Source organism: Pristiophorus japonicus, chromosome 9 (genome assembly GCF_044704955.1).
Source record: "Pristiophorus japonicus isolate sPriJap1 chromosome 9, sPriJap1.hap1, whole genome shotgun sequence".
NCBI lineage: Eukaryota > Metazoa > Chordata > Chondrichthyes > Pristiophoridae > Pristiophorus > Pristiophorus japonicus.
Window position 1 is genome coordinate 206,577,300 of NC_091985.1, and position 20,828 is coordinate 206,598,127.

The following is a 20,828-nucleotide window of genomic DNA, read 5'->3' on the forward strand; positions in this document are numbered from 1 at the left end:
TACAGTGAGGGGTGCCATGTATATCAGAGTGTTCCAGTGAGGGATATGGGGTATATCATTGTGAAAGTGATGGCTGTGGGGTATATCAGTGTGTTACAGTGGAGGGCGTGGGGTACAAAAAAATGTTGCAGTGTTGGGTTCAGGGTATATCAGAGAGTTACAGAGAGTGGTGTTGGTTATATCAGAATGTTACAGTGATGTGTGTGGGGTATATTATTTTTATGGTTAGGAGTGTGTGGTGTATCAGTGTTACATTAAGGGGTGTGGGCTATATCACTGTTACAGTGAGGGGTACAGGGCATATCAGAGTGTTACAGTGAGGGGGGTGGGGTATATTAATGTTAAAGTGATGGGTGTGGGGTACATCAGTGTGTTACAGTGAGAGATTGGTGTACATCAGTGTGTTATATAGTGAGGGATGTGGTGTATACCAAAATTTTAGAGTGGTGTCTGGAATATCAGAGAGTTACAGTGTGGGGTGTGAGCTAATCAGTATGTGACAGTGAGGGGTATTAGCATATCAGAGTGTAACGTTGAGGGGTGTGGAGTATATCAATGTATTACAATGATAGGTGTTGGGTATATCAGCATTTTATACTGAGCAGTGTTGGGTATACTAGTGTTTTACATTGAGGGTTATAGGGCATATCCATGTGTTACTGTGAGAGGTGTGGGTATATCAGTGTTACAGAGAGGGGGGTGTGCGGTGTATCAGTGTGCCACTGTGAAGGGTGTGGGGTATATCAGAGTGTTAAAGTGAGAGGTGTGGGGTTTATCATTATTAAAGTAATGGGTGTGGGGTACATCAGTGTGTTACAGTGAAGGGGGTTGGGTAGATCAGAGTGTTACAGTGAGTGTTGTGGGTTTTAAGAGAGTGTTACAGTGATGGGTATTGAGTATAATGAAAATACTGAAAATCTCAGCGGGTCAGGCAGCATCTGTGGAAAGAAAGTGGAGCTAGCGTTTCGGGTCGATGGCCTTCAACAGAACTGAAGATTGTTCGAAAGAAAGGATTCTTAACAAGCACTGAAAGGGGGAGGAGAAGAAAGAACAGAAGGGAAGGTCTGTGACAGGTTGGAAGACAGGAGAGATTAGAGAGACAAAAGGTACGATGGCCCAAATGCAAATGGTAATGCTAGGAGTTAAAAAAAAACCATTGGTCAGGATAGGGTGTGAATGGCGGGATAATGACCAGCTGCCAGTAGAGACAAAGAGAAAAAAAGAAAGAAATGGGCTCTGGTGAGGGGAGTGGGGGGGGGGGGGTGCGGTGGTGGTGGTGGTGGAAGGGGGAGGGGGAGGGGGTAAGGGGAGCCAAAGATTGGCAGCAGCTACACTCTGAAATGATCAAACTCAATGTTGAGTCTAGAAGGCTGTAAAGTGCCCAAACGAAAGATGAGGTACTGTTCCTCGAGCTTGCATTGAGCTTCATTGGAACAGTGTAGGAGTCCGAGGACAAATAGGCCAGAATGGGAGTGGAGAGGAGAATTAAAGTGACAGGCGACCGGAAGCTCAGGGTCATACTTGCAAACTGAACGGAGGTGTGCCACAAAGCGATCACCTAATCTACCCTTGGTCTCCCCAATATAGAGGAGACCCACTTTGTGAGCAGCGAATACAGTATACTAAATTGAAAGAATACAAGTAAATCGTTGTTTCACCTGGAAGGAGTATTTAGGGCTTTGGATAATGGGAAGGGAGAGGTAAAAGGGCAGGTGTTGCATCTCCTGTGTTTGCGGAAAGGTGTTGTGAGAACGGGAAGAGTGTGCTGGAGGTGACTGTGGAATGGACCAGGGTGTCGCAGAGGGAGCAGCCCCTTCAGAATGCTGAGAGGGGACGGGAAGATGTGATTGGTGGTGGGATGATGCTGGAGGTAGCGGAAATGGCGGAGGATATCAGAGTGTTAGTGTGAGGGGTGTGGGGTATATCAGAGTGTTAAATTGAGGGGCGTGGGGTGTATCAGTGTTAAATTGAGGGGTGTGGGGTATATCAGAGTATTAAATTGAGGGCTGTGGGGTATATCACAGTGTTACAGTGAGGGATGTGGGGTTTATCAGGCTGGATGAACTAGTGAATCCCTTCCCACACGCTGAGCAGGTTAAAAGTCTCTCCCCAGTATAAACTCGCTGGTGTATCAGCAGGTGGAATGACGGAGTGAATCCCCCCCACACACACACAGGGAGCAGATGAATGGTCTCTCCCCAGTGTGAATGCGCCAATGAATTTGAAGCTCAGATGGTAATTGAATCCCTTCCCACAGTCTCCATATTCCCACAGTTTCTCTGCGGTGCGGGTGTCCTTGTGTCTCTCCAAGTTGGACGATTAGTTGAAGCCTCGTTCACACACACAACACATGTACAGTGTCTCCCCGCTGTGAGTGGTGCAATGTTTTTTCAGGCTGTGTAGCTGGTTAAAGCTCTTTCCAGAGTCAGTGCACTGGAACACTCTCACTCAGGTGTGTGTGTGTCTCGGTGCTTTTCCAGTCACACTGATGTTGGAAATATTTTCCCACAGGCAGAACAAACAAACATTTCTCCTTCCACATTCAAAGGCTGATGATATTCAGGTCCTAAGGAATCGAGTAACTCCAGCAGCTCTTGATGTGATGTTTGGTTTGAATTTCCAGTCTGCAAATCCTCCCCTTCTAATATCCTGCAAAAGCAGTTGACAAAAATCATTACTTCAAGTACAGGACAGAAATTCAGAACAAACAATTCTTGATTCTATGGAACATTCTTTCCTCTTTTGTTCCTCCAAAGCTGTAAATCCCCGTCCCATACACTCTCCATCCTCCCTGTCCTGAAATTCAAACACATCACACGTCTCAAGATAAAATGTCCCCCGCTCCCAGTTTTCACCACCAACTCTCTCTGGGTTCAGTTCTGCACTCACTGGTTCCCCTCCCTCTCCTCCCCTGAAGTCGGCATCTCAACGCCCACAATCGTGACTGAATTATTGCCGATAAAAGAGAATTATTAATCTACATCACCATTAATTTATATCTATATATCCGACCGCAGCGAAGCGGGAATAGAAGGCAGCCGCTGCTGACGGGGTGATTTGGAGATTAGATTTAAAGGGAGAGAGTGAGAGTGAGGTTGAGCCGAGCGAGGTGGTGGCTGGAGTCCAGCGGGCCGGAGAGAGGGCGGTAAAGCCCCGAAGCTGCAAGCGCCGGTAGTTCAGGTTATTATTCCCGGTTTGCGGCGTACACCAATTGTTTATGAAGCCTCCCCGTCGGACCATTACCGCGCTCTGCTCCACTGCTACAGAGAATCCACCCACAGCAACTCAAATCTTCATTTCAAAACTAAAATCCGAAGTTCCTGTTTGTTTCATGCTGTCTTGTAACTAATTACATCTGGAGAGAGCAGAGTGGAAAGGCTGAAGGGATTTGCAGTGATCATGATCAAACTGTACCCGGCAAACTTTGTGTCGGTGCAAGTAATAAAGTGAGCAGAAAAGGACATGTTTGATGGGACAATGTAGAGGGAGCTTCCCTCTGTATTTTAAACAAACTATTTAGAAATTATGAGTTGAAACTTTCACAGGACAGAGAGTGGAGAGCACCAGTTCATACAATCACAGGACAGAGAGTGGAGAACACCAGTTCATACAATCACAGGACAGAGAGTGGAGAGCATCAGTTCATACAATCACGGGACAGAGAGTGGAGAGCACCAGTTCATACAATCACAAGACAGAGTGTGGAGAGCATCAGTTCATACAATCACAGGACAGAGAGTGGAGAGCACCAGTTCATTCAATCACAGGACAGAGAGTGGAGAACACCAGTTCATACAATCACAGGACAGAGAGTGGAGAGCATCAGTTCATACAATCACAGGACAGAGAGTGGAGAACACCAGTTCATACAATCACAAGACAGAGAGTGGAGAGCATCAGTTCATACAATCACGGGACAGAGAGTGGAGAGCACCAGTTCATACAATCACAAGACAGAGTGTGGAGAGCATCAGTTTCATACAATCACAGGACAGAAGTTGGATGAATGCTCTTTGGAATGATTACTTCTCATTGTGCCTTTTGATCTACCCGAGAATTGATTTACTGATTTAATGAGACAGCTAGAGACTGATTTAACTTTTCAATTACTCAAAATCTGATTTTAAGTTTACTTATAATTAATCGATATGTTAATCAATTTTGTTTCAATATAATTGATCTTGATTATACTGATTGTACTCTTGTAGAATCACTATTGCAGTATTCCCTATTCACTGTGTAAACTGAGTTTTCCCCTGTGTCTATTTGCTGCCACTTCGGACCCGAGCCATTTCCTTCTATTTCCACTTCCTTCTCCCGCATTTTCTTTTTTCTCTCTCCCTCCCTGACCAGCCTCTCCTGTCGTCATGTCGTCTTTCATCTCTCCTCTCTCGGAAACTCTGCCCTGCCAAATCCCTCCCCCAACCCTTCATTACTCTCCGACCTCCCCACTCTCCTGCCACCGTCCCAGGCTCGACTCCCTTTGAGACAAGCCTGCAGCTTCCCTCTGTGCCTCTCTTGGCATCCGCCAAAGAGCCCAACGTGGCACTCGTCGCTGTCTCCTCACGAGCAGCAACCCCAACTGTCCCATCATCCTCTCACCAACCTTGCCACCCAGCTTGCCTGGGGGGCGGGGGTGGGGGGGGGCGCTAATCTTGCCAATCTCCTTCCCGCCCAACTCACCCGTCCAATCCCTGACCCTGTGGATGCTGGCAGTGGATCAGCCATCACCGATCCTCTCTGCATCTCCTTGCACTTTGTCCGTTCCCTTGCGGACAAGACCTTTGCCACCCATGAGCTTATCGTGGATGATTGCATCGACATCATGGTCCTAACTGAAACCTGGCTGAGGGATGATGGCACATTACCTTTAAATGAAGCCTCCTCTCCCGGCTATACCTTCCACCACTTGCCCCGCCCAGACTGCTGTGGTGGCGGTGTGGCTCTCATCACCAAATTACTCCTCTGGCACTTTCTCCTCCTTTGAACATCTCACCTTATTCCACCCCTCTCACCTCATTTAAAATTCTCATTCTCTACCGCCCTCCCAAGTATGATTAAAACGTTATCACTGATATAACCTCACTGCTCTCCTCCCTCAGCACCGAGTGACTTCTCATCCTCGGTGATTTCAACCTCCATCTCAATTTATCAAGCTCTCTCTCCTCCGAGTTCACTACCCTCCTGTCCTACCTTAATCTCTCCCTCCATGTGAACTCCTCAACCCATACTCACGGCCTCCCCCTTGACCTTGCCATCCTACCGTTCCAATTACAGATAAGGCAATCTCTGACCATTTCCTTGTATCGCTCTCCACCCACATGCCCCGTCCCCCCACCCAAATCTACTTCCTTCTGCATCCTCCCCTGGAAAACACTTTCTTCAAACTCTCTGACAACTGCACTTATCAACTCCAACTGTCCAGCCTTTGGTCCTCCTTTCACCATGACATTTCTGCAGCCACCGATCTGCTCACCCACACCCTCACTACCACCTTTGATGCCCTAGTCCCCATTATTACTCTCTATCACCCTAGCTGTTCCCCCTGGTACAGCCCTTATCTTCACTCCCTCATGTCCAAGGGGCACAGACTTGAATGGACAAGTGGGTTAGTCATTCACCTCCAGATCTGGCTTGACCACATGAAGCATTCTCGGGTCCTGCTCCTGTCTGCAAAAACTGCTCACTGTTCCAGGATCATTCTGGAATGCAAAGATAACCTTTGGCTACTATTCTCTACTGCTAACCGTCTCCTTAAACCCCTCTCCCCTGTCTCCTTCACACTCACATCCAACAACAAGTGAGGAGCTCATGGACTTCCTTGTCTCAAAGATTGAGACCATCTGATCATCTGCCTCTTCCAGTTCCCTTCCTTCCCCTTGCCCACGGGGGCAATGTTCCTCTGAAGTGCACCCTTGCCCTAGTTCTAAACTTGCATCTTTCTCTAGTTTCTCTCTGATCTCCCCTCTTGACCTCTCCACGCTCCACTTGTCCATGCGACCCATTTCCTGCTCCCTTGACCCTATTCCCACGAAACTGCTGACCACACAACTTCCTTTTCTGGCTCCCATGATAGCTGACATCGTTGACAGTTCTCTCTCCTCGGATACTATTTCCATCATGGTCTACAGAGCAGTAGTGATATCTGCATTCCTATATGCTTCAGAGACATGGACCATATACAGCAGGCACCTCAAAGCATTGGAGAAGTACCACCAACGTTGCCGCCGCAAGATCCTGTAAATCCATTGGCAGGAAAGGCACACCAACGTCAGTGTTCTCACTCAGGACATCATCCCCAACATCGAGGCATTGAGCACACTCAATCAGCTCTGATGGATGGGCCACATTGTCCACATGCCCGATATTAGACTCCAAAACAAGCACTCTACTCGGAGCTCCGACCCAGCAAGCGAGCCCCAAGTGGGTAGAGGAAACACTGCAAGGACACCCTCAAAACTTCCTTGAAAAAGTGCAACATCCCCACTGACAACTGGGAATCCCTGGCCCAAGATTGCTCAAAGTGGAGAAGTATCCGGGAAGGCACCAAACACCTCAGGTCTCTTCATCCGGAGCACGCAGAAGACAAGCGCAAACAGCAGAAGGCGTGCACAGCAACCCAAGCACTCCACCCACCCGTCCCTTCAACCAACATCTGCCTCACCTGTAACAGCGACTGTAGGTCCCGCATTGGACTTCAGTCATCTGAGAACTTATTAATGTGGAAGCAAGTCATCCTCGACTTCGAGGGACTGCCTAAGAAGAACTGTCCCCCTCTCATTCAAGTCTGCTGTCATCACCCCTCTCCTCAAAATAAAACTCTTGACTCCACTGTGATTGTTAGCTACCGCCCCATCTCTAACTCCCTTTCCTCTCCAAAGTCCTTGACTGTGTTGCCTCCTCCCAAATTCATGACCATCTCTCCCAGAACTCCTCGTTTGAATCCCTTCAATCTGATTTCCACCCTTGCCACAGTACTGAAACTGCTCTCATCAAAGTCACAAATGACAGTCTTTGTAACTGTGACAAAGGTGCACTATCCCTCCTCGACCTGTCTGCAGCCTTTGACACAGTTGGCCACTCCATCCTCCTCCAACGCCTCTCCACCAATGTCCAGCTGGGTGGGGCTCCACTCGACTGGTTCCATTCCTATCCATCTAATCATAAGCAGAAAATCTCCTGCAATGGCTTCTCTTCCCGCCCCCACATCAGTACCTCTGGTGTTCCCCAAGGATCTATCCTTGGTCCCCTCCTATCTCTCATCTACATGCTGCCCCTTGTTGATGTCATCCAAAAACACGGAGTCAGGCTCCACATGTACGCTGACGACACCCAGCTCTACCTCTCGACCACTTCTCTCGACCCCTCCATGGTCTCTAAATTGTCAGACTGCTTGTCCGACATCCAGTACTGGATGAGCAGAAACGTTCAATTAAATATTTGGAAGACCGAAGCCATTGTCTATGATCCACGCCACAAACTGTGTTCCTCAGCCACTGACTCCATTCCTTTCCCTAGCATTTATCTGAGGCTAAACCAGACTGTAAGCAACCTAGGCATCACGTTTGACCTAGAAATTAGCTTCTGGCCAAATATTCTTGGCATATCTAAATCCGTCTATTTCCACCTCCGTAACATTGCCCGCACCTGCCCCTGCCTCAGCTCATCTGCTGCTGAAACCCTCATCCATGCCTTTATTACCTCTATTACCTTGACTACTCCAACGCACTCCTGAATGGCCTCCCACATTCTACCCTATGTAAACTTGAGGTAATCCACAACTTGACTGCCCGTGTCCTAACTCGCCTCAAGTCTCTGATCACTCATCACCTCTTAGCTCACTGACCTACATTGGCTCCCAGTTAAGTAACGCCTCGATTTCAAAATTCCCATCCTTGTTTAAAAATCCCTCCATGACCTCGCCCCTCCCATCTCTAAATTCTTTCAGCCTCACAATGCCACATGATGTCTGCGTTCCTCAAAATCTGCCCTCGAGCATTCCTGATGAGATCTGTTCAACCATCAGTGGCCGTGCCTTCAGCTGCCTGGGCCCTAAGCTCTGGAACTCCCTCCCTAAACCTCTCAGCCTCTGGATATTTCTTATTTTGTTGAAGACTCTCCATAAAACCTCCCTCTTTGACCAAGCTTTTGGTCATCTTCTGTAATTTGTTCTTATGTGGTTCGGTGCCAAATTTATTTTTTGTCTTATAACATTGCTGTGAAGCACCTTGGGACATTATACCACGTTAAAAGCACCATATTGATAAAAGTTGTTGCTGTTGATAGCAATGGGAATTCGTACAACCAGAGCTCCCATTATTATCAATGAGAATATTAGATGTTCATTGGTATCCAGGTCCACGTGATCCCAGGATACAAATACATACCTGGAAGACATGTTCCTGTATGTTGCACTGCGAAACTAGGACTCCGACCACAACCCTATGTTCCTCCGGGACCACCAGGTCATTTTGTTAAAATAATTCCGGTCGGAGGCTTTCACCCAAAGGAAGCCTCTAAGTGCAATTTCCCCCCCAAAGTATATGTTTAATTTCTCTGCCATTTCTTTATTCCCCATTATAATTTCTGCAGTCTCAGCCTGTAGGGGACCCACATTTACTTTTGCTAATCTTTTCCTTTTCAACATACATATAGAAGCTTTTACAGTTCTGTTTTTATGTCTCTGGCTCGTTAACGCTCATTTTCTATTTTCCCTTATCAGCTTCTCGGTCCTTCCTTGCTTAATTCTAAAATGCTCCCAATCCCCAGACTTACTGCTCTTTTGGCAACATTATAAACCTGTTCCTTTGATCTAAAAATATCTTTAACTTCTCTTGTTAGCCACGGTTGGACCACCTTTCCTGTGGGGTTTGTGTTTCTTAAAGGAATGAATGTTTGTTGTAAATTATGTATTAATTCTTTAATGCTCACCATTGCTTATCTACCGTCATGCCTTTTAATGTAGTTTCTCAATCTACCTTAACCAACTCGTCCCTTGTACCGAAAAAAAGATTGTTTGTTTAAATTGAAGATCCCAGTTTTGGATTTAACTAAATCACTTTCAAACTTAATGTAACATTCTATCAGATTATGCTCATTCTTCCGTTGTCAGCACGTCCCAAGTACAAATAAACAAAATAAACAAGACTCACGGTTAAAAATTGTTGTTGTTAATAATCACAAATCACTTTTTACAAACCACTCCATGGCCTCGCCCCTCCCGATCTCTGGGATCTGTTTCAGCCCACAAGATGTCTGCACTCCTCAAATTCTGCCTTTTCAGTGTTACAGTGAGGGATGTGGGGTATATCAGTGTTAAATAGAGGGGTGTGGGGTACAGCAGAGTATTAAATTGAGGGGTGTGGGGTATATCACAGTGTTACAGTGAGGGATGTGGGGTTTATCAGGCTGGATGAACTAGTGAATCCCTTCCCACACGCTGAGCAGGTTAACAGCCTCTCCCCAGTGTGAATGCGCCAATGAATTTGAAGCTCAGATGGTAATTGAATACCTTCCCACAGTCTCCACATTCCCACAGTTTCTCTGTGGTGCGGGTGTCCTTCTGTCTCTCCAAGTTGGACGATTAGTTGAAGCCTCGTTCACACACACAACACATGTACAGTGTCTCCCCGCTGTGAATGGTGCAATGTTTTTTCAGGCTGTGTAGCTGGTTCAAGCTCTTTCCAGAGTCAGTGCACTGGAACACTCTCACTCGGGTGTGTGTGTCTCGGTGCTTTTCCAGTCACACTGATGTTGGAAATCTTTTCCCACAGACAGAACAAACAAACATTTCTCCTTCCACATTCAAAGGCTGATGATATTTAGGTCCTGAGAAATCGAGTAATTCCGACAGCTCTTGATGTGATGTTTGGTTTCAGTTCCCGTCTGCAAATCCTCCCCTTCTAATACCCTGCAAAAGGAGTTGACAAAAATCATTAGTTCAAGAACAGGACAGAAATTCAGAACAAATAATTCTTGATTCTATGGAACATTCTTTCCTCTCTTGTTCCTCCAAAGCTGTAAACTCCCATCCCATACACTCTCCATCCTCCCTGTCCTAAAATTCAAACACATCACATGTCTCAAGATAAAATGTCCTCCGCTCCCAGTTTTCACCACCAACTCTCTCTGGGTTCAGTTCTACACTCACTGGTTCCCCTCCCTCTCCTCCCCTGAAGTTGGCATCTCAACGCCCGGCCCACAATCGTGACTGAATTACTGCCGATAAAAGGGAATTATTGATCTACATCACCATTAATTTATATCTATATATCTGACCGCAACGAAAGGGGAATAGAAGGCAGCCGCTGCTGATGGGGTGATTTGGAGATTAGATTTAAAGGGAGAGAGTGAGAGTGAGGTTGAGCCGAGCGAGGTGGTGGCTGGAGTCCAGCGCGGCCAGAGAGAGGGCGGTAAAGCCCCGAAGCTGCAAGCGCCGGTAGTTCAGGTTATTATTCCCGGTTTGCGGCGTACACCAATTGTTTATGAAGCCTCCCCGTCCATGTGTCGGACCATTACCGCGCTCCGCTACACCAGCCCGCAACCACCTCTCCTGCTGCAGAGAATCCACCCAAAGCAACTCAAATCTTCATTTCAAAACTAAAATCCGAGGTTCCTATTTGTTTCATGCTGTCTTGTAACTAATTACATCTGGAGAGAGCAGAGTGGAAAGGCTGAAGGGATTTGCAGTGATCAGGATCAAACTGTACCCGGCAAACTTTGTGTTGGTGTACGTAATAAAGTGAGCAGAAAAGGACATGTTTGATGGGACAATCTAGAGGAAGCTTCCCTCTGTATTTTAAACAAACTATATAGAAATTATGAGTTGAAACTTTCACGGGACAGAGAGTGGAGAGCATCAGTTCATACAATCACAGGACAGAGAGTGGAGAGCACCAGTTCATACAATCACAGGAAAGAGAGTGGAGAGCATCAGTTCATACAATCACAGGACAGAGAGTGGAGAGCATCAGTTCATACAATCACAGGACAGAGAGTGGAGAGCACCAGTTCATACAATCACAGGAAAGAGAGTGGAGAGCATCAGTTCATACAATCACAGGACAGAGAGTGGAGAGCATCAGTTCATACAATCACAGGACAGAGTGTGGAGAGCATCAGTTCATACAATCACAGGACAGAAGTTGAATCAATGGTCTTTGGAATTATTACTTCTCATTGTGCCTTTTGATCTACCCGAGAATTCATTTAATGATTTAATGAGACAGCCAGAGACTGATTTAACTTTTCAATTACTCAAATTCTGATTTTAAGTTTACATATAATTAATCTATATATTAATCAATTTTGTTTCAATATAATTGATCTTGATTATACTGATTGTACTCTTGTAGAATTCGTATTGCAGTATTCACTGTGTAAACTGAGTTTTTTCTCCCGTGTCTATTTGCTGCCGCTTCGGACCCGAGCCATTACCTTCTATTTCCACATCCTTCTCCCGCATTTTCTTTTCTCTCTATCCCTCCCTGACCATCTCTCCTGTCGTCCTGCCGCCTTTCATCTCTCCTCTCTCGGATACTCTGCCCTCCCAAATCCCTCCCCCAACCCTTCATTACTCTCCGATCTCCCCACTCTCCTGCCACCGTCCCAAGCTCAACTCCCTTTGAGACAAGCCTGCAGCTTCCCTCTGTGACTCTCTTGGCATCCGCCAAAGAGCCCACCGTGGCACTCGTCGCTGTCTCCTCTCGACCAGCAACCCAACTGTCCCATCCTCCTCTCACCCACCTTGTCACCCAGCTTGCCTGGGGGGCTGGGGGGGGATGCTAACCTTGCCAATCTCCTTCCCGCCCAACTCACCAGTCCCAATCCCTGACCCTGTGGATGCTGGCAGTGGATCAGCCATCACCGATCCTCTCTGCATCTCCTTGCACTTTGTCCGTTCACTTGCGGACAAGACCCTTGCCATCCATGAGCTTATCGTGGATGATTGCATCGACATCATGGTCCTAACTGAAACCTGGCTGAGGGATGATGGCACATTACCTTTAAATGAAGCCTCCCCTCCCGGCTACACCTTCCACCACTTGCCCCGCCCAGACCGCTGTGGTGGCGGTGTGGCTCTCATCACCAAATTACTCCTCTGGCACTTTCAACTCCTTTGAACATCTCACCTTATTCCACCCCTCTCACCTCATTTAAAATTCTCATCCTCTACCACCCTCCCAAGTATGATTAAAACGTTATCACTGATAATATTCTCAATGCTCTCCTCCCTCAGCACCGAGTGACTTCTCATCCTCGGTGATTTCAACCTCCATCTCAATTCATCAAGTTCTCTCTCCTCCAAGTTCACTACCCTCCTGTCCTCCCTTAATCTCTCCCTCCATGTGAACTCCTCAACCCATACTCACGGCCTCCCCCTTGACCTTGCCATCTCTCGTGGCCTCGATATTCCTACCGTTCCAATTACAGATAAGGCCATCTCTGACCATTTCCTTGTATCGCTCTCCACCCACATGCCCCGTCCCCCCACCCAAATCTACTTCCTTCTGCATCCTCCCCTGGAAAACACTTTCTTCAAACTCTCTGACAACTGCACTTATCAACTCCAACTGTCCAACCTTTGGTCCTCCTTTCACCATGACATTTCTGCAGCCACCGATCTGCTCACCCACACCCTCACTACCACCTTTGATGCCCTAGTCCCCATTATTACTCTCTCTCACCCTAGCCGTTCCCCCTGGTACAGCCCTTATCTTCACTCCCTCATGTCCAAGGGGCACAGACTTGAACGGACAAGTGGGTTAGTCATTCACCTCCAGATCTGGCTTGACCACATGAAGCATTCTCAGGTCCTGCTCCTGTCTGCAAAAACTGCTCACTGTTCCAGGATCATTCTGGAATGCAAAGATAACCTTCGACTACTATTCTCTACTGCTAACCATCTCCTTAAACCCCTCTCCCCTGTCTCCATCACACTTACCTCCAACAACAAGTGTGAGGAGCTCATGGACTTCCTTGTCTCAAAGATTGAGACCATCCAATCATTTGCCTCTTCCAGTTCCCTTCCTTCCCCTTGCCCACGGGGGCAATGTTCCTCTGAAGTGCACCCTTGCCCTAGTTCTAAACTCGCATCTTTCTCTAGTTTCTCTCTGATCTCCCCTCTTCACCTCTCCATGCTCCACTTGTCCATGCGACCCACTTCCTGCTTCCTTGACCCTATTCCCACGAAACTGCTGACCACACAAGTTCCTTTTCTGGCTCCCATGATAGCTGACATTGTTGACAGTTATCTCTCCTCGGGTACTGTCTCCTTCATGGTCTACAGAGCAGTAGTGACATCCGCATTCCTACATGCTTCAGAGACATGGACCATATACAGCAGGCACCTCAAAGCATTGGAGAAGTATCACCAACGTTGCCTCCGCAAGATCCTGCAAATCCATTGGCAGGAAAGGCACACCAACGTCACTGTTCTCACTCAAGACATCATCCCCAGCATCGAGGCATTGAGCACGTTCAATCAGCTCTGATGGATGGGCCACATTGTCCACATGCCCGATATTACACTCCAAAACAAGCGCTCTATTCGGAGCTCCGACACGGCAAGCGAGCCCCAAGTGGGTAGAGGAAACACTGCAAGGACATCCTCAAAACTTCCTTGAAAAAGTGCAATATCCTCACTGACAACTGGGAATCCCTGGCCCAAGGCTGCTCAAAGTGGAGGAGAAGCATCCGGGAAGGCACCAAACACCTCGAGTCTCTTCACCCGGAGCACGCAGAAGACAAGCGCAAACAGCAGGAGTGCACAGCAACCAAAGCATTTCACCCACCCGTCCCTTCAACCAACATCTGCCCCACCTGTAACAGAGACTGTACGTCCCGCATTGGACTTCAGTCATCTGAGAACTTATTAATATGGAAGCAAGTCATCCTCGACTTCGAGGGACTGCCTAAGAAGAACTGTCCCCCTCTCATACAAGTCTGCTGTCATCACCCCTCTCCTCAAAATAAAACTCTTGACTCCACTGTGATTGTTAGCTACCGCCCCATCTCTAACTCCCTTTCCTCTCCAAAGTCCTTGACTGTGTTGCCTCCTCCCAAATTCATGACCATCTCTCCCAGAACTCCTCGTTTGAATCCCTTCAATCTGATTTCCGCTCTTGCCACAGTACTGAAACTGCTCTCATCAAAATCACAAATGACAGTCTTTGTAACTGTGACAAAGGTGCACTATCCATCCTCGACCTGTCTGCAGCCTTTGACACAGTTGGCCTCTCCACCAATGTCCAGCTGGGTGGGGCTCCACTCGACTGGTTCCATTCCTATCCATCTAATCATAAGCAGAAAATCTCCTGCAATGGCTTCTCTTCCCGCCCCCACATCAGTACCTCTGGTGTTCCCCAAGGATCTATCCTTGGTCCCCTCCTATCTCTCATCTACATGCTGCCCCTTGGTGATGTCATCCAAAAACACAGAGTCAGGCTCCACATGTACGCTGACGACACCCAGCTCTACCTCTCGACCACTTCTCTCGACCCCTCCACGGTCTCTAAATTGTCAGACTGCTTGTCCGACATCCAGTACTGGATGTGCAGAAACGTTCTTCAATTAAATATTGGGAAGACCGAAGCCATTGTCTATGATCCACGCCACAAACTGCGTTCCTCAGCCACTGACTCCATTCCTTTCCCTAGCATCTATCTGAGGCTAAACCAGACTGTAAGCAACATAGGCATCACGTTTGACCTTGAAATTAGCTTCTGGCCAAATATCCTTGGCATATCTAAATCCGTCTATTTCCACCTCCGTAACATTGCCTGCCCCTGCCTCAGCTCATCTGCTGCTGAAACCCTCATCCATGCCTTTGTTACCTCTACTTACCTTGACTACTCCAACGCACTCCTGAATGGCCTCCCACATTCTACCCTACCTAAACTAGAGGTAATCCACAACTTGACTGCCCGTGTTCTACCTCGCATCAAGTCTCTGATCACTCATCACCTCTTTGCTCACTGACCTACATTGGCTCCCAGTTAAGCAACGCCTCGATTTCAAAATTCCCATCCTTGTTTAAAAATCCCTCCATGGCCTCGCCCCTCCCTATCTCTAAACTCTTTCAGCCTCACAATGCCACATGATGTCTGCGTTCCTCAAAATCTGCCCTCGAGCATTCCTGATGAGATCTGTTCAACCATCAGTGGCCGTGCCTTCAGCTGCCTGGGCCCCAAGCTCTGGAACTCCCTCCCTAAACCTCTCAGCCTCTGGATATTTCTTTCTTCTTTTAAGACTCTCCATAAAACCTCCCTCTTAGAGCAAGCTTTGGGTCATCTGCTGTAATTTGTCCTTATGTGGTTCGGTGCCAAATTTATTTTTTGTCTTATAACATTGCTGTGAAGCACCTTGGGACATGATACCACGTTAAAAGCGCGATGTTAATAAAAGTTGTTGCTGTTGATAGCAATGGGAACTCGTACAACCGGAGCTCCCATTATTATCAATGAGAATATTAGATGTTCATTGGTGGTCCAAGCCCACATGATCCCAGGATACAAATACATACCTGGAAGACATGTTCCTGTATGTTGCACTGCGAAACTCTGACTCCGGCCACAATCCTATTAAAATCCTGTTAAAAGTTGTTGCTGTTAATTATCACATCACTTTTTACAAATCACTCCATGGCCTCGCCCCTCCCGATCTCTGGAATCTGTTGCAGCCCACAAGATGTCTGCACTCCTCAAATTCTGCCCTTTTGACCATCCCTGATTATAATCGCTCCACCATCGGTGTCCGGCCCTTCAGCTGCCTGGGCCCCGAGCTCTGGAACTCCCTCCCTAAACCTCTCCGCCTCTTTCCTACTTTCAGACCCTCCTTAAAACCTACCTCTTTGACCCAGCTTTTGGTCATCTGCCGCAATTTCTTCTTTTGTGGCTCGGTGTGAAATGTATGTGTTGTGTCCTGTAACACTGCTGTGAAGCGCCTTGGGACGTTTTACAACATTAAAGGCACTCTATAAAGAAAAGTTATTATTAATACTGCAGGACTGAGGGATTGTATGAGCTGGGAGTCCGGCGCAAGCGCACTGCGAGCAGTCCCGCCCCTCAGCACCGACGCCACCTGTGACATAACAGGCGATGTGAGCGGGGCAGTAACGTCCCCGGTGAACGGTTGAACGGCCGCAATTTTTAAAATCAGGAGCCACGTGACCCCCGAGCTGCCCAGCGCCTCTTCAACACTGTGGGCGGGACTCCGTGGCGCTGCCGGCTTCTATTGGTGTGAGTGGCTGGCAATCTGCTTCGTGCAGCCAATAGACGGTCTCGACTCTCGCAGGGTCATTAATTTATGCAGCTGGGGCGCTCTGTGGTGGCAGTGCGCATGCTCGGTGCCGCCCTCCCCCACCCCCAGTCCTCGGATGCCGCGCAGTTTGCTGTAACCAGTGGTTGGACAATGTGGGGAACCGGGGGCCGTGGGGAACCGGGGGCCGCAGGGAACCGGACTGATGGTGTGTGGCTGGGGTCGGCGCAGAGCGCTCGGCCAGCGGGCGGTGAGTCTGTGAGGGAAAACACCGAACTGAACACACAGCCCCGGAGCTCAGGGTTTGGGGACATGCGGGAGATAGACTGAAACTTCCAGTGAGCTCAGACAGTGTGTAACCCGGGGGCCCAGTGAGATCAGACAGTGTGCAACCCGGGGACCCAGTGAGATCAGACAGTGTGTAACCCGGGGGCCCAGTGAGATCAGACAGTGTGTAACCCGGGGGCCCAGTGAGATCAGACAGTGTGTAACCTGGGGGGCCCAGTGAGCTCAGACAGTGTGTAACCCAGGGGGCCCAGTGAGATCAGACAGTGTGTAACCCGGGGGCCCAGTGAGCTCAGACAGTGTGGGAAGAATTCTGGTGATTTTCTGTAAGTCCAGATGGGCGGGACAGAGATTTGAGGAAAAGGATAAAATCAAACAGAAATACTGAACATATACTTTGCTGAATCGTTGGCAAAACACTTTACACTACATTCCACTTCACAACATTAATATTCTTCTCATTTTCTGCCTTGTCCTAATTAGATCTCTCAGCGAATAGTGGAGTGATTGAGAAAGTTCCACAGCTGGAAGGAAACAGGGATTGTGGACTGAGGAACAACAGCAGGTGAACCAGCACAGGATTGAGAAAGCACCAACCAGTGAGCCCCTTCCGATTGAAAGTGCTTCAATAGATCGACTGGGGAGAAAGGTAAGAGAAAGTGCCATTTACTCAGATACACACCGGTCCTGTAGACAGTACACACAGGTTACAAGGTAAGACAGGAAATGAGACTGGGAGAGTCTGACCACCAAGCACAATTATCCAGCATGAGGGCCGTGTAATGGGATGTGAAGTGAGATCAGTTTCTGTCTCTGAACACAGTCACAGTGAATCTTGTCTGTGTTTTAGAGTAAAGGGCTTTGATCTAAGAGATAACTCCAGTTTGAGGCAGAGCCCAGCAGATGGACCCATCTCTGTACATTAGGTGGGACTGAACTCACACTGACACCATCAGATCTCAATGTTCAAATATTTCCCATCTGGTGAGAAAGCCAATGGAAAGATTGAACCGGAAGCACGTCGTCAATTCACTGATCACGATGCACAGACCAATCTGAAAGACCAGCATGACCTATCAAGTATTCATTCATGAACATTTAGAATTATAACTAAATATATTGATAATGACTAATATTGAAGCATTTCCAATTAATTGATCACTAGAGATATGTAGTATTCTAATATACTGAAACACAGATACGGAGAGTTGCAATTTATTGATTGGCGTCGTACTTAACCCCGAGATGAGCTTCCGAACCCATATTCCCTCAGTCACCAAGTACGTTTACTTCCACCTCCATAACATCGCCGGTCTCTGCCCCTTCCTCAGCTCATCTGCTCAAACCCTCATCGATGCCTCTGTTACCACTACATTGGATTATTGCAATGCTCTCCTCATCGGCCTCACACCACGCACTCTCCGCCAGCTTAAGCTCATCAAAAACACTCCTGCCCGTATCCTTACTCAAGAACACAAGAAGTAGCAGCAGGAGTAGGGCATAGGACCCCTCCCGTCTGCTCCGCCATTCAGTAAGATCTCTATTCGATAGAGAATTTCAAAGATCCACAACTCTGAGTGAAGAAATATCTTCTCATCTCAGTCTTATATGGCTGATCTCTTATTCTAATACTAGGACTCTTAGTTCTAGACTATCCAGCCCTTGTCAATTCCTCTAAGAATTTTATATGTATCAATGATATCACCTTCAGTTCTTCTCAACTCCAGAGTATATAGGCCTATTCTATTCAATCTTTCCTCGGCCGTCTCATCCCATCTTGTACCAATTTCCATTCACCCATCACCCCTGAGCTCGCTGAACTACATTGGCTCCAAGTCCATCAATGCCTCGATTTCAGAATTCTCATCCTTTTTTTGAAATACGCCCAGGACCTTGCCCCTCCCTATTGCTGTAACCTCCTCCAGCCCTACAACCCTCAGAGATCTTTGCTTTCCTCCAATTCTGGTCTCTTGAGCAGCCCCAATTTTCATCTCTCCAATATTGGTGGCCATACCTTCAGCTGCCGAGGCAATAAGGTCTGGAATTCCCCCTCTAAACCTCTCCACCTTTTAAAATGCTTCTCAATACTTACCCTTTTGAACAAGCTTTTAGTCACTTGTGCCAGTATTTCCTTACGTGACTGGGTGTCAAATTTTGTTTGATAACGGTCCTGTGTAATGAGAAAGGACGAATTAGCAATCTTGTTGTGCGAGGCCCCTTGGGGAAGAGTGACCATAATATGGTAGAATTCTTTATGAAGATGGAGAAAGACACAGTTAATTCAGAGACTAGGGTACTGAACTTAAGGAAAGGTAACTTCGATGGTATGAGATGTGAATTAGCTAGAATAGATTCGCAAATGATACTTAAAGTTGACGATGGATAGGCAGTGGCAAACATTTAAAGATCACATGGATGAACTTCAACAATTGTACGTCCCTGTCTGGACTAAAAAACTAAAAATAAAACGGGGAAGGTGGCTCAACCGTGGCTAACAAGGGAAATTAAGGATAGTGTTAGATCCAAGGAAGAGGCATATAAATTGGCCAGAAAAAGCAGCAAACCTGAGGTCTGGGAGAAATTTAGAATTCAGCAGAGGAGGACAAAGGGTTTAATTAGGAGAGAGAAAATAGAGTATGAGAGGAAGTTTGCAGGGAACATAAAAACTGATTGCAAAAGCGGCTATAGATATGTGAAGAGAAAAAGATTAGTAAAGACAAACGTAGGTCCCTTGCAGTCAGATTCAAGTGAATTTATAATGGGGAACCAAGAAATGGCAGATCAGTTGAACAAATACTTTGGTTCTGTCTTCAAGAAGGATGACACACATAACCTTCTGAAAATACTAGGGGACCGAGGGTCTGGTGAGAAGGAGGGACTGAAGGAAATCCTTATTAGGCATGAAATTGTGTTAGGGAAATTGATGGGATTGAAGGCCGATAAATCCCTGGGGCCTGATATTCTGCATCCCCGAGTACTTAAGGAAGTGGCCCTAGAAACAGTGGATGCATTGGTGATCATTTTCCAACAGTCTATCGACTCTGGATCAGTTCCTATGGACTGGAGGGTAGCTAATGTAACCCCACTTTTTAAAAAAGGAGGGAGAGGTAATTATAGACCGGTTAGCCTGACATCAGTAGTGGGGAAAATGTTGGAATCAATTATTAAAGATGAAATAGCAGCGCATTTGGAAAGCAGTGACAGGATCGGTCCAAGTCAACATGGATTTATGAAAGGCAAATCCTGCTTGACAAATCTTCTAGAATTTTTTGAGGATGTAACTAGTAGAGTGGACGAGGGAGAACAAGCAGATGTGCATTTGGACTTTCAAAAGGCTTTTGACAAGGTCCAACTCAAAAGATTGGTGTGCAAAATTAAAGCACATGGTAGTGGGGGTAATGTACTGACGTGGATAGAGAACTGGTTGGCAGACAGGAAGCAGAGAGTCGGGATAAACGGGTCCTTTTCAGAATGGCAGGCAGTGACTAGTGGGGTGCCTCAGTGCTCGGACCCCAGCTATTTACAATATGCATTAATGATTTAGAGGAAGGAATTGAGTGTAATATCTCCAAGTTTGCGGATGACACTAAGCTGGGTGGCGGTGTGAGCTGTGAGGAGGACACTAAGAGGCTGCAGGGTGACTTGGAAAGGTTAGGTGAGTGGGCAGATGCAGTATAATGTGGATAAATGTGAGGTTATCCACTTTGGGGGCAAAAACATGAAGGCAGAATATTATTAGAATGGCGGCAGATTAGGAAAAGGGGAGGTGCAGCGAGACCTGGGTGTCATGGTACATCAGTCATTGAAAGTTGGCATGCAGGTACAGCAGGCGGTGAAGAAGGCAAATGGTATGTTGGCCTTCATAGCTAGGGGATTTGAGTATAGGAGCAGGGGGGGGTCTTACTGCAGTTGTACAGGGCCTTGGTGAGGAATATTGTGTTTAGTTTTGGTCTCCTAATCTGAGGAAGGACGTTCTTGCTATTGAGGGAGTGCAGCGAACATTCACTAGACTGATTCCCGGGATAGCAGGACTGATATATGAGGAGATGCTGGATCGACTGAGCCTGTATTCACTGGAGTTTAGAAGAATGAGAGGGGATGTCATAGAAACATAAAATTCTGACGCGACTGGACAGGTTAGCTGCTGGAAGAATGTTCCCGATGTTGAGGAAGTCCAGAACCAGGAGACACAGTCTAAGGATAAGGGGTAAGCCATTTAGGACTGAGATGAGGAGAAACTTCTTCACTCAGAGAGTTGTCAACCTGTGGAATTTCCTACTGCAGAG

At 47.2% G+C, this 20,828-nt stretch overlaps 1 protein-coding gene, 1 long non-coding RNA gene and 1 pseudogene across 2 annotated transcripts in view; 2 read left to right on the forward strand and 1 right to left on the reverse strand.

Moving 5' to 3' along the window:
* The window catches only part of LOC139273490 (zinc finger protein 850-like), a 298,805-nt pseudogene that overhangs the window by 260,533 nt on the left and 17,444 nt on the right, over positions 1-20,828 (forward strand).
* LOC139273566 (uncharacterized) lies at positions 2,571-16,134 on the reverse strand. Its single transcript, XR_011595208.1, has 3 exons — positions 15,847-16,134; positions 9,512-9,910; positions 2,571-2,649 (listed from the first exon to the last, which is right to left on the reverse strand). It is a non-coding gene; the product is annotated as an uncharacterized lncRNA (long non-coding RNA).
* The window catches only part of LOC139274085 (zinc finger protein 585A-like), a 121,844-nt gene continuing 117,446 nt past the window's right edge, over positions 16,431-20,828 (forward strand). The window contains exons 1-2 of the mRNA XM_070891134.1: positions 16,431-16,507; positions 17,026-17,191. The gene's annotated coding sequence lies outside the window, so the exon portion shown is untranslated. The remainder of the gene's footprint in view (positions 16,508-17,025; positions 17,192-20,828) is intronic.